Source organism: Gasterosteus aculeatus, chromosome 1 (genome assembly GCF_964276395.1).
Source record: "Gasterosteus aculeatus chromosome 1, fGasAcu3.hap1.1, whole genome shotgun sequence".
Classification (NCBI taxonomy): domain Eukaryota; kingdom Metazoa; phylum Chordata; class Actinopteri; order Perciformes; family Gasterosteidae; genus Gasterosteus; species Gasterosteus aculeatus.
Window position 1 is genome coordinate 16,227,899 of NC_135688.1, and position 14,508 is coordinate 16,242,406.

The following is a 14,508-nucleotide window of genomic DNA, read 5'->3' on the forward strand; positions in this document are numbered from 1 at the left end:
CTAAAAACCTTTCGGAAGAACAGTACAAATGTGGCTCTCTATTGGGTGAACTGTTGGACATATTACAGGTTTTTTTTTCCTTTTTTTTGTTTGATTTGAATTTGTTTACATCTTTATTATGCATGCGGGTTTATGGATTTGAATTGTTTGATTTGAATTTGTTTACATCTTTATTATGCATGCTGGTTTATTGATTTGAATTGTTTGTTTGTTTTCTTTATAGTCCTCAAACTCCCTATCGCAGAACATATTGCCATTTAAAAAAAAAGAGTATTAAACAAATAAAACTATATTTTTATAATTATCTTATGGTCTCTGACCCCTGATTTGGTGAACGGCTCTGCGTGCCTTAATAAGAATGGTCTTGGGCCTATCCCAAGTGGCGTTGCTGGAGATTATTCTTCCTGGAGTGTCATAGGACGCTCATATTGCCACACATGCATTTCCTGTACTACTTCTAGAGGGTTTTTCTGTCAAAGGGAGCTTTGAAAAAACACTTCGGTTATCAGTTTTTAAGCAGTTAAGCAGCAGTTTTCTGTAGCAAGACAAAAATAAAAGCAAGTGAAGTGTAAGTTTATGAATCTTGCCGAGTGGAATTCACTTCTGAGATATCAGCAATAGCCAAGCCATCCAGCAGGAATAAAAAACTTGTCAGCGAGTGTCGACAGGGTAAAAATATGAAATTGGCCTTGTCTTATCTCACACCAACAGCGTAAACACAAGGCTACATCTCACCTAACTCATACGCTGTGATTGTTGCAGCATCGGCGGGTTTCTTCGCCACCGATCCTGGCTGTCCTGCAACGTTATGTGCTGACTATGTCGTCTTGAAACAAATGCAGAAAACTAAGCTTCGTCTGAAGAGCAGAAGAAACTGTTTATCCTCCAAGCATTGTTCCACTGAGATAACACCGACTGAGTTTTCAGGATGCCGTATTATAATAAAACGGGAATCCATTTAAAGTGCAAGCCTCTAATGGTGAACGCTGCATGTGCTGCGCTGCCTAATCCTGAAGAGATAGCTTCATTAACTGTGTTCATCCACCTCTTTGTTGTAGCAGCCAAATGCAGGAGTATTGAATAAGTAATGGAAGCTGAACTGCTGAGTGACAGGATTTTAACCAAACCTGTCTACACGCCGGGTGTGCTGAGAGGCCCCTAAAAGCATCAGCCCCATCAATCAATAGCTCCCACCGCAGACAACACTTTACGGAGCTCTTACTGGGAATTCATCAAGACAGGATTCGAGGCATTCACGGGTCCATGTATTTGTTTGAAACGTGAAAAAAAAAGTAGAATATGACTAAATTTCCGACTCAGGTCGCTACAGGTCACAAAATATCAAATCAGAGCAAGTTTAATTGTTTAATTTAATGGTTTTGCTCAATAGCACAACATTTGAGTTCAATGCGTGCAAGCTGGCAAATAAAATGGTTTTTCTTTGACAGTGTTGACAATGTCAGCTGTGGTCTATTTGCAGCAATAAAATGAAAATAATTGATCAACAGAAGGTTTGGAACAAAAACATTCTGTAATAGATTTAATTGCCTTTCTGTATTGAGTGGGTGATCAAACCACAGACAAATGCTTGAAGTAATAATCTTTTTCATGGCTTTAATATTGCAGTGACAAGCGTAAATCGCGTCAAGCCAGCATGAGTTACGTACATTTTTGCAGGATGAATAACAACTAATCTATTGAGGACCATGACTTATTATCAGTTGTTTTCTTGTAAGGCTTATAAAAAAATCATTTTGCTGGGAGGTCCTTCTAAAACTCAAATCTACCGTGGATTTCAGTCTCTTTGTTGTTTGTTACCGTGGAAAACGGCAATATTGCCACAGCCTGAGTTGTGCGAGTTTAGAAATCCTTAAAATATGAGGTGCAGAGGTTAGAAATCTGGCCTAGTAACCAGTAAACTCATCATTTCACATTCACTGCGAGATGTAGGCGTCTCAGGGTTTCTAACTTTCATCTAAACTGTTTTGGCAAAACAAAGGAAAATAGCCACAGAATTACATTGTTTTCAGTAATATTCATGAAACGTTAGATCTTTAGCGCAAAAAAAAGTATATAGACATGGGCGTGTAAGAAAGATAAATCATTTTAAACTGTTTTTTGGAGAATAGAGAGTGGCAGGTCACGCCTACTTATCAAAACACAGCATCGTGAATGTTTGTTTTTGACACAACTACTCTAAAAACCCAAGTTAGTAAGCCTTTCGATTTTACTTCTGAATGGGGCAAAGAAATCCAAACCTGATCTTTACTTAAGATCTGTTGATTACTGAAAGGAAAATCTGGGGTTGGAAAGAATTTGAATCTTTATCTTAAAACCATGAACGGTTGTTGGAACTGTTGGGAAGTGTGAGGAATCAGGACTGAGACTCAGACGCTGAGGAATGAAACCAACAGAAAAATGCTTTAGGATCTTCACTGGCAACACATAACCTAAAGACAATAAACTTAACTTGAATAAAACGTTAAAAAAAAAGAACACTCAAAAGCAGCACAAGCGGACTTGACACGCAGGAGAAGGAAAAATACCAGGAATACAAAAAATACACAGGGAACCCTGCTGATACGTGGAAAATTGGGGTCGACTGGTGGATGACCTGACATGATGGAGTGACTGATTGGGGCTTAAGTATATGGTTAACTGAATTCAGGTGTGGGCGGAAAAAGGAGGGAAACTAAACAAAGGTAGGAAGTAAAGTGGTTCTTGAGGGATAAGTGTGTGGTCAAAAGAATAAAACAGGAACTTACACTAGCTGCGGCTGTTGACACACAATATCAAATTTCCCTTTATATATTAAAGGATAATTGTTATTGTTAAATTAAGATAATCAGTGGTTACACAGGCATAATACATCATAAAATATCACAAACAATAAAGAAATGTTAACGCACGCAGTGGAGTTTTTGACTTGAAACATTATCAAGCAACTTTTAATGCGTAAATTCCGGTTGTTATTTTGATTTTCATGCAACACAAAAAACTTCAACAGTGGTATGTTCAAAAAGGCAAAAGATGTAAATAATGCATGGTTTGAAATATTAGAAATTGTATTTGCAATTTTTTTATGAGGAAAAGGGGTCAGGGGTTACCCACAGAAATGCACACCCAGTTGCGTGAGTAACAAAGCATTTAATGTCTTGGGGGGGACATAACGAACAGAATAACCGGAATCCCAGGTACAGTGTAGGTGCTTATGGTCCGGGAGTGAGGGAACAAACGTGTTTAGACGTCCAGGTGAGTGCACAGGGGAACACCAACCACCAGGTGCCTAGACCGGACCAACGGGAAACAATGTTGGTAAGGACCAATACACTAATACCCGCAATAACTGATCAGGACTGGCAGTCACACATACAGAACGAGACTAACAATTCGGCAGGGAGAAGATGTCAGGGCCACTCATATATGTCTCCCCTGATTGGGAAGGCAGCGCCAGGTGGGAGATGCTGATGGAAAACAGCTGGCTCTCACCTCAGTGCTGACGTCACGTCCCCTCGAAGGCTGGCTGGTGAACACAAACCCCGCACACCCCAAAAAAACCTCTCCAGACAACAGACAAAACCAGCACCTCTCGAAGAAGGAGACCTAACAGAAAAGTATGTGTGAATGTTAACGCCCTTCATTTGTACGTATTTCTTTCTGGAACAATTACGGAATAAATACGGCTTAGTTTTGTATATTGAATGGTTTGGAACCTGTTCTCTAAAGACTGATTAGCAAAATGTAATTTTAATAAAGGCATCATTTGATGATCGATATTCTCTCCACCAGATCCTAACATGAGCCTTGTCTGGCATTAATTCAATTCCTCTCAGATTGTTGATACGGGCCTGGAGAAAAATAAACTTAGAGGAAATTTAAGGAGTGATGGAACGATGGCGGCGAAGCTCCTGGGTAGGGAGAGAGTAAATGAAGCACAGAAACATTGGCACAAAGAGCCTCTCGAGGTCATCCATAACCCCAGCGAAGGCTGTGGCAGCAATGTCCGGACACTTCAACACGCTTAAAATATTATCTCCAGGCTGTAACATCTACTCAAAGACACGCACCACCCCCCACGCCCCCAAAGTCGATTTATATTGATTCCGCATTTGAGCAAGCATGAGTGTCACCTCAGGTGGAACCAAATAACTTTTAAACACCCCAGGAGGGCTCTGCTTCTGGGAGGATATCGAAAACCATTAGCTGACTGGAATGAAGAAAACCGAATCAAGGCAAATAAACAATAATAAAAAGCCTACCATTTCAAGTAGAGAAGGATCAGTCAAGAGTAGGCAGAAAAAAATGCCCACACTAGTGAAAGACCTGTGCACTGTGTACCTGTGCATAAGGCAACATGTTTTCTTTCTTTTAACTATGAAACCACTGAATGTGGAAACAAAATACTAAATTTGTCTTACTTTATTGACTTCAACTGCATCTTTTTGTGGGTGTCGTCGTCAGCAGGCCTGTCTGTAGAAGTTGAGGTCAATTGACGAATCTGATCTAAATCAGGCTGCTCCAAAAGTAGATAATAATCTGGGTCAAATCTCATTCTCACTTCTCAAAAATTGACTGTCATCACGTATGCATTAATGCCAACCCACGCATATCAAATTCGAGATCTTGAGGAACGATTCGACCACTCAGTTCAAGAGGCTGATTATCAGGCAGACATCTTCACCGCGGCAGAATCAAACATCAAACAGCTCTACAGACACATGAGACACACTTTCTCACTTATCGTTAATGCAATCAAAGGGCTCTTTCTCCAAACAGACTCTCAAATCAACGTTTGGTAAGAGGTAAGGAATCAAATGGGCCTCTGTTAATGTGTTGCCAGCTAAAGGCGATGGTTGCTGAGAGAGGCAGAGAGAGGACCCAACTCTGAAAGCTTCAACTGATTGGTTATTTCAGCAGAACCACCACAACAGGGAGATAATGAGCTCTCTTTGATCAGAGGAGCATTGTTGTATATGATGATCATCTGTCTGTCTGTCTGTTTGTGTACGTGGGTTTGTGTGTGTGTCCCGGCAACAGTGCCTGATGAATATTCAAGTAAGATTGTCGGTGGTAATATCCCCGAGGAGCAGCTGGCACACACACACACACACACACACACACACACACGAGGGTTGCCACGCATCTCATCACGATCACATGATTGTTTGAAACACCAGTGGTGCTGTGGATCATGGAAAGGTCTTTTAAAGGTGACTTTGGGTCATGCAAGGAAACCAAAGCAGGATAGGAGAAGAGAACTATTCTCACGGACATTATAAAGATCGCTCATTATCAGTTTGTTTTGATTTGCATGGCTGCAACATAAAATTATGATTGCATGCTAATTACTTTGTAAAGTGTATCAATTAAAACATTTGACATAAACAAAAACAAAACGCTCGTCAACCTCAAGTTGAAAAATTTAAGAGCAATTGTTTTTATTTGTTTTTGCTAGTTAAAGACAAAATATGTTTACATTTTTTTTTCTTAAATACTTAATGCGCAATGATATGCTTTATTTTTCCGTTATTTTTTAGTATTTATTTCCACAAGACCTTTGTGGAGGAAAACTGTTAAATTACATTCATCTTCTGAATGCAGCTTCCTCCAAATCATTTCTCGTTTATAAAAAAAAACAACTGAAAGCTGCATCGAGATAAGGGACTGTGGTCTGGCAGTCATCTGGTATAACCTCTGCATCACACTGCCCAAAGCCTATTTGTTGTGTCATAGGCAGTTGTTCTCACTCAAGCTGGCAGAGCAACACAGGATGGTCACAGCTTTGTTTTGCATTCAAAACCCCCCCTCGACAAAGGGTCTGCACACACTCTGGACCACATTTTATCTATTTAATCCATTTTTATCACATCCCACAGCCGTAAATATTCAATATTTTTACACGGACAACATTGTGGGTTGTCTTTTTCTGTACATAAATACTTGATGGTTGACATTTTTTAAAACTGTACAGCTGAGTCCAGTTTGTCCTATCAAAGGACTTTCTAAAGCAAACTCCACTCGACCAAGACCATCCATCTCCACTTTTAATGTGCATTTAATAAGAATTAAATTGGCAAGTGGATAGATGCGGTTGGAGCCGCGTAATAACGACAGTTTGACTCTTCATAGCTTTGATATGTGGTTGACAGCCCCCCTGTAAGGCCTAATGGAGCCGTTCCACCAGCATCTGTTAAGAATGCTTCATTGAGTTTACAATTAGTAAAGGGCACGGTTCACTGCCAGGCTGTGTGACCACAGAGAGCGGGCAAATCTAAGAGCCTTTAACACTTAGATTTCAGAGTGGGAAGGAGAGCAGTTGGTATTTTATTATATGCCTGGAGGAAAACTGTCAACTTAAAAAAACAAAAGTTGACTCCAGTTACGTGTGCTCTACATTTCAAAAACAAAGTGCATTTAATAACAAGCATATGCAAAAATAAATGAAGAAAAGGGAATACATATAGCAATAAAAACAAAGAGCTATTTAATTATTGTGCAATATAAAAATATATTGAGAAGTATGTACATGTATATATTAGTGCTGGCAAAAGTAACATTTAACATTTAACGTCCACTTATTGTACTTCAGACTGCTGTGTCAGTCTGTGTGTTGTCAGTGAGAGGAACAGCTGGTGCTCGTTGTACGTGTTGGAGGCTCATACGTGCCTCATTCGGTGCGATTCTAAGGACGCTTCATTCTTATTGCGTTGGTTTGTCGTCATTTCTCCCGCGCGCCGCATCAAACGTAGTCTGGCAAAGTTTCGCTCCTACTGGTACTTTTCAGGCTCGTAGTAACTTTGGGTTCGTGATAAGATACTTCCGGTTTGCAGTGGTCACGAATAGCTTTTCATTTGTTGAGTACACGCCGTCTGGTGGAGATTTAAAATGAAAATGTCCATTTAAAAGTGCAGTAACTTTCTCCATTTTCTTGGTTAATGTGCACAGCAGTGTTAAGCCTCAATCTAAACAAAAAAAAATCCCGTTAATGCATAATGAAGTCATTATTTGCGTAAATGCATGCTACGTTAACGTACCTGTACCATGTTGCTGATGTAATTTTTGAAGCAGGTTTGATCAAAGATGCCACAAGGTTAAAATGGGAACCGAACATTCCTTAATAGAGAGGGAGTAATCTGGATTTGTTAGTTGATTTGGGGCTGACAAGGACGATTACTTATATGTAGATTCCAATTTTGTGTAGTGTATTTATTGGAGACGTAGTACGAGAGACCGTTTAGGACTTAACTACAGAAACACGCATGTGCATACACAAAACATTATACCTACTGAAACACTTATCATATGTTTACATGCCTACAAGTTATACTTTTATACTATACTATAGATACTTATACTATAGATATCTAACACTATTGCAGGCACATGATGAAAACGTGTGTGTATAATATATATATATATATATTGATGAACACTTATATTTTCATAACTGAATATCTTGCATTGCAAATATATTCGTATAAAATGTTTCAAATGTTTATGTATACGTTTTCCAGAAGTGACTGTGAGGGAGTTTAAATAGTCAGCGTAAGAGTGCTTCAGTAGTACGTATGAATGAAATCTCTCTAGCACACAGAAGATTTCTCAGTTACACAGGAAGGGAGAAGCAAAGAATGCAGGTTTTGAACAGCGAAAAAGCGTCAGCCTTTTCTCAAAATGCATTCTCGTGTAGACTTGTGTTTAGTCGCAGCTTAAAGTATTGTTCCAGAAGTCTGCATCTCGTCGACAACGGTCACAATATCCGGATATGACTCACCCCGCCCATTCAGATTTCAGATATAATGTCAAATAATCTTTCCACGAGCCCTGATGATAATTTACTGTGGATCCAGACCTAAAAGCTTCTTCGAGCTTCGCTGAAAAGCAAGAAGCTCTAATGACAAAATCACCCTCTATTTTAGGTTTAACTTATGCTCATTACATTCAGCAGTTATATTAAAGCTGATAGCATCAGTGTGATCAGAAATTTTATCTTACACACGATGAGTAAGATAATAAATGTGTTAATATTGGCCCGAAATAATGTTTCTTTTTACAACACGTGCCTTTCGCAGTCTTTCAAGCTGCTTGGTGGATGTTCTGGGAGACTAGACATTGATGTAAAGCAGCTTCCTTAGAAGTCTCTTTCTTTGAAGGATGTTTCTGGTTCCCTTAGTGACACATTATACAAAGTCTATTGGCCAAGGCAATCTCTTTTTACAAATATATGTGACGGGTAGTACCAAGGGGTCGGGCTGACGTCATCAATGAGCGCCCTATTTTACGGGCCGTCTCCCGTTCTCTAGCAGTCCGCTGAGAGGAGAGTAGCAGGTAGGTCGCTAACTGGTGGGTTGTTTGTTATGGGGGAAATTGTCAGCTTACAGATCTCAACCTTGCAGGTTTTGCCGGCCGAGTGGAGTCCCTTTGGACGTCGTTGGGGAGGGTTTAGCTCCTCAGCCTTTCCAGGTGGCGCACAACTTCTGTTTTGCCATACCCGGGTGAGAGTAGCGATTAGCAATTGTAACTAGCTGGTATCATAACATTGTATGCGTCCTGCGCTCCGGTTTTTGTTTTGTGTACTTGCCTACTGTTATTTTCATTTATTTCGAGCGGGGGGTGCCCGTTGTGTGGAGGGATAGCGTGGGTATTTTCTTAGATTAGATTTTAGCATGTGGTGTGATATTGCATGAACTGTTTTTAACGCACTTTGATTTGCCGTTGCAGTGTGTGCGTGTGTTGCATGTTTATAGGTTGCACGGGTGATTAGATGTACTGGGAGATTCGCTGCCTCCACGCAGATGCTCGCCCTACCCTCACCGTGGTTAGGGACCCGGGCAAGTAAACAGATTGTTCCGTGATAAACTGTCAGCCAAATTAGAATAGTTTTACAGTGTTTTTTTTTTTTTACTGATGTACTAATACATTATTGTTTCGTACAACATTATGATCTCTGTTCCTTGAGTAAACCGAACCTGTATTGTTCAGTCCGGCTCGAGGACTTCCCCCTTTTATGATAAAAAAAGCCCCCCCCGTACTTGGTGTCACATATAGATCCGAGGAGGATGTGGATATATTAGTTTGAAGAACCTTTCTTGTTACACGGGAACTTGGGGTCAGTGCATCCACTCTATGAAACCAATGAAAATCAACACATGGAGATCTTATATTCTCACTTTCCTCATGCTTCCTAAAAATTCAAATAAAGACTATGGCCTCTTTTCTTACATGAACCCTCGAAAAACACAAGTGCTTGCATAAACATGTTTAAACTGTAATGCCTCCCTCAAGTATTCTAACATTGTCCATCTGTTTTCCTTTGAGGATGCCCTCCACTGATTCTGGACTGTACTCTGTCGTTGCGGGGCGTGGTTAGCTCAGCTGCAGGGGGTAGAGCGGGGGGAGTGGTTCAGGGGACGGTGCCGGTAGGTGAGGAGAAAGCACAGGTAGAAATAATCTGCACTGATTGTCTCTCTGGTAAAAACAGTGAGCAGGATCCAGATCGAGGGACGTGAGCAGAGCAGAGCTGAGCACGAGAGTGGAGCAGAGCACGAGAGCTGAGCTGTGCAGAGCGGAGCAGGACAGAGCCGAGCCGAGCAGCGCGACGAGCAGCCTCAATCCTGCCCACTGATCCCTTGCAAAATAAAAGTCGTCTTGCTCTCAACGCGTGTCCGTGCGTCCTTACGGAACCCGGCGGTGGTAGCGCTATCACGGCCACAGTGACGCCCGGCCAGGAATGGACGCGAACGACCACGGAGAGGGCCTGATGCAGCCAGCGGTCGCGCTTGGACGAATGCTGGGAGAGATCGCCGCGATGCAGCGCTGGCAGGCCGAGGCCAACCCGCACTTCCTGGGAGCGCTGCAGGCTGCTGTGGACAGGCAGACCCAGGTATTGGGGAAGCGACTGGTCGGGCCGCCAATTGTTCCAACGGCGCCGGGTCCCTCGGCCTATACGGGCGTGGTTGTGCACAAGATGACCCCGGGGGACGAGGTGCAGTCGTACCTAGAGATGTTTGAGGCGATGGCGGGGGCCTGTGGCTGGCAGGCGGACAAGTGGGCGATCCGCCTCCTGCCTCTCCTAACCGGGGAGGCGCAGACAGGGGCCCTGGGCCTGCCACCCGGGCCCAGGCACATCTACGCCAACGTAAAGGCCATTATGGACCGACTGGGGCTCTCCCCCGAGGACCATAGTAGGCGGTTCCGGGAGGCGAGGCTGGGGCCGGAGGACCGCCCGTTCAAGTTTGCCCAGCAACTCACAGACGCGGCAAACAGGTGGCTGCAGCCGGAAGGCGCGGGAGGGGCGCCGGCGGTGGTGGAGAAGGTGGTCACTGAGCAATTCCTGGAGGGTCTTCCGCCGTGGACTGCGGCTTGGGTCCGCTACCACCGGCCGACGCCGCTGGAAGCCGCCGTCACCCTCACCGAGGACCACCTGGCAGTGCACCCCGGGGGTCGGCCGACCACATCGACGCAGCCCGTTCCCACGCCACGAAGGAGATCCCCGCTACCTGTCGCGGCTCAGCCCCCGCCGGCCCCGCGGGCCCTAGCCCCTCAACGGGGTACTGATCCACCCGGCCTGGCCGGCACTCTCCCCGACCTAAAGAGGGCTCCTCAACCGCCAGGGCAGCAGTGTTGGAGGAGCGGGCAACCCGGACACTACCGGCGGGAGTGCCCTCTAATGGAGGTGGGCCAAACGGTGCGGGTTGCCGGGCCTCCAGCACCCTCCCCCGGTCTGGGAGCGACGTACAGCGCTCCGGTAATGATCCAGGGGGGTACACATCAGGCGATGGTGGACTCGGGCTGCACGCAGTCTATGATCCACCAGAGACTGGTTCGACCCGGGGCATTGGTGGAGGCATCCCGGGTGAGTATTAAGTGTGTGCATGGGGATATTCACGACTACCCAGTGGTGCCGATAGAGATTTGGTTTGGGGGTAAAAAGCATAGAGTAAGGGTCGCGGTTATCTCCTGCCTGACGCACCCCCTGATCTTGGGGACAGACTGGTCGGGGTTTCATAAGTTAGCGGGGCAGTGCACGGTGGTGCGTTCGGGACCGATAGGGACATGCAGGATGTGTGCGGCGCTCGGGGGTGACGCGAGGTTGTCCGACGCTGCGGACGGGGAGGGGGAACCGACGGGGCCTCCTATGGAGACGCAGCCGGTGCCCGAGTTACGCTCCATGGAAGATTTTCCACTGGAGCAGTCTCGTGATGATACTCTACGCTTTGCCTTCGACCAAGGGATGCGAATTGATGGTCAAATGGTGCGCCCCGACGCCACATTAACATACCCGCACTTTTCACTGATTAGGGACAGGCTTTACCGAGTGAGTCGCGACACTCCGACAGGTCAGGAAAATACGCAATTGTTAGTACCGAAAATCCGCCGGGAAACAGTTTTCCAGGCGGCTCACTATAACCCGATGGCGGGCCACATGGGTAGCAACAAAACTCTGGATCGGCTAGTGGCCCGATTTTACTGGCCAGGCATCTGGGCGGATGTGCGCCGCTGGTGCGCGTCCTGCCCACAATACCAGCTGGTGAACCAGCCGGCCATGCCGAAAGCGCCGTTGTGTCCGCTGCCGTTAAAGGTATTGGCCATTTCACCGGAGTGCACGGGGGTATTGCTTTGTGTTGGTTCTGGTGGATTACGCAACCCGAGGCAGTGCCGCGCAGCATCTCCGCCAAGAGTGTGCGCAAGTGCTGTTTCAGGTCCCGAGTCGGAATCCCGAAAGAGATTCTGACTGACCAGGGCACCTCGTTCATGTCACGCACCCTACGGGAACTGTACGAATTATTGGGGGTTAGGTCCATTCGAACCAGTGTGTACTATCCCCAGACTGACGGCCTGGTGGAACGGCTGAACAAGAGTTTATTCACGATGAACGTAATTGGGATAAATGGCTTGACCCTCTGTTGTTTGCAGTACGGGAGGTTCCCCAGGCCTCCACGGGATTTTCTCCCTTCGAGCTGCTGTTCGGCAGGAGACCACGGGGGGTGCTCGACCTGCTTAAGGAACTCCACGTTGGAGTTTGGCTAGCAGGTCCAGGACGTACCGAATCTCGTTCTTACCGGGGCTCGGACCCTTCTCCCAGTGTTCCAGTGTTGTCATGTGAGAATTTGCTCCAGGCCCAGGAACGTCAACAACGGCTGTACAACAGAGGGGCCAAGCTGAGACAATTCACGCCGGGAGAAAAAGTGCTTGTATTACTTCCTTTTTCCAGCTCAAAACTACTCGCCAAGTGGCAAGGGCCCTTTGTGGTCACACGGCGGGTAGGGGACGTCGACTACGAGGTGGTGCGATCTGACAGAGGGGGAGCCACGCAGATCCGGCGGTGGTAGCGCTATCACGGCCACATACTCTCTACGAGCACTAAGCACAGCAGGAGAACGAATGAGGCTGGTAAAAAAGGAACATGAGAACCGGGTGCCGGCTACTGAATGGGAATGCTCCAAGAAATGTAATGTGTCCCTTTCATGGCCTAAGCCTGTTGTCTCTTATCCATCCCACTTAATGTGTAGGTGTGTATGGGTGTGAAATATGTTTCCCTTCCATGGTGAGGATTCCACATTGTTCTTGCCAACAGGAATGAGAGCAGATGCACTCAAGGGTGAGAATAAAGAGCAGCGTTGCTCTGAGCATTCAGTGGCTTTGAATGAACCAAAACATCATAATTTCATAGTTATGAACAATTGTGTCAGTCGCAGTATAGACAAGAGTAGATTTCATGACCCTTATGATTGCTGTATCTTGAGGGGAGCCTGCAGAGATCTATACTTATTCATGATTAACATTTTGCATTTTGGCTAATTATTTTCCTCGGGTGAAAATACTTTTATTGATGTAGACAACATAGGCAGAAAGGACGGATATCAAAATAATAGCAGACATTTAAACACTTCACTTTTTTATTCGAAGCTGAAAAAGGTCTACAGTTCAGTCAGTTGAGCATATTTGGTAATAATGTTGATACTTAACCAGTGCAAATTTATGCATGAATTAAATTATGCAGGGAATTGACAACCATGGATGGATTATGAAACAGTACATATGCGAAACATCTGCATAAAAACGCACATTGAAACAATTTTTTTGTCTTTTTGGCTGCTTTTGTAACCATTTTTGTCATTCTTTTGTTCCTTAATGTCTCATTGTAATCATTTGTTTTCTCTTTTGTCTTCTTTGTTCTCATTTTGCATCCGTTTGTAAGTGTTTGTTAGTCTTTTGGGATATTTTTTGTCTCGCTAGCTATGTCTCAATTCAGTGTGCTGCATCCTTTTAGGACTCAGCCTTCGCGCTAGACCCGGCCCGCGTCCAACAACAGCAGGACGCAGTTAACGTTATATCGTTAACTGTAGTTTGTTCTCACGTCTTGCGTGTATTTATAAACATGACATCGGTTACCCACGTCACGTCAGCCATTTTATAAACTAAAATGTGATGTTATATGTTGTATTATAACTTGTATCGGTAGATATTCAGGGACTTCTATTACTAACATTTAAACTCCTGCTTGCCCCGCCGCCGGCACTGCATGATGGGATATGCTGGGCTGCAAAGGATACATCAGATGTGTCCTGCAGGGCTGCTTCTGAACGTTACAGCCGAGTCGCAGCCGAAGTGACGCGTCAATGAATGCGTCCAAAAGGATTTAGCCCATTGATTTGAGACGAAACTCATTGTGATCATTTTGCGTCTCTTTGTTGTTTTACTGGCTTTCCAACAATGTTAACAAATGTCAGACATCTGCACAGAAACCTCTTGACCTCTTCGGGCCCTAGCGGCAATGCATCTGACCTATGTTTCTCAGCGTAGCATTGCCTCCATTTAGGATTTTTTTTCACACCAACTCTCAAACCGTTTCTGCCTTGCTTGGGAAAGTTGGGAAATGGAACAACTCACTGAAGTAGCATACCATGTTCAATTGTAACACCATTTAAACTCTTTCACAGGAATAAGCCTCAGTGTTCAGTGCCAGAACAAATGAGCTTCACAGAGCTACAGTATATTAGATAATGTTTAATGAAATCCATACATCAAGTTAAGTCTCTGCTTCTGCCATGCTCCTGAGATTAAAAATTCTAATATTGTTTATTGCGCCATTGTGGGAAAATCTTTAGAACATTATTGATTGTTTGCTTTCTACTGCATTTTTTCAATTCTTTCAAACAATGTTTGTGTGTGTAAGTCAGTAGTTGAGTAAAATGTTGTCTGAGGAATGCGCTGCAATGATGAATGGTGGCAATAGCCAGATGACACAACAGCATATTTCTCTTCTACTGCCCGCACCTGAAATATGCATGGTTATCCCTAAAATACAGCAGGACTGTTGGCCAATTAAAATATAATTAGATTCCCTGCTTTATGAAGTAGCAGAGGGTTACTACCTACACTATTATTTTAAGTAGTATACATGGAACATAACATGGAATTATAGTAATGCAATGTAAAAATCACCTCTTAATCATAATCAACTCCTTTTGTATGCATAGGCCTTATAACTGAAAAGGTTTTCCA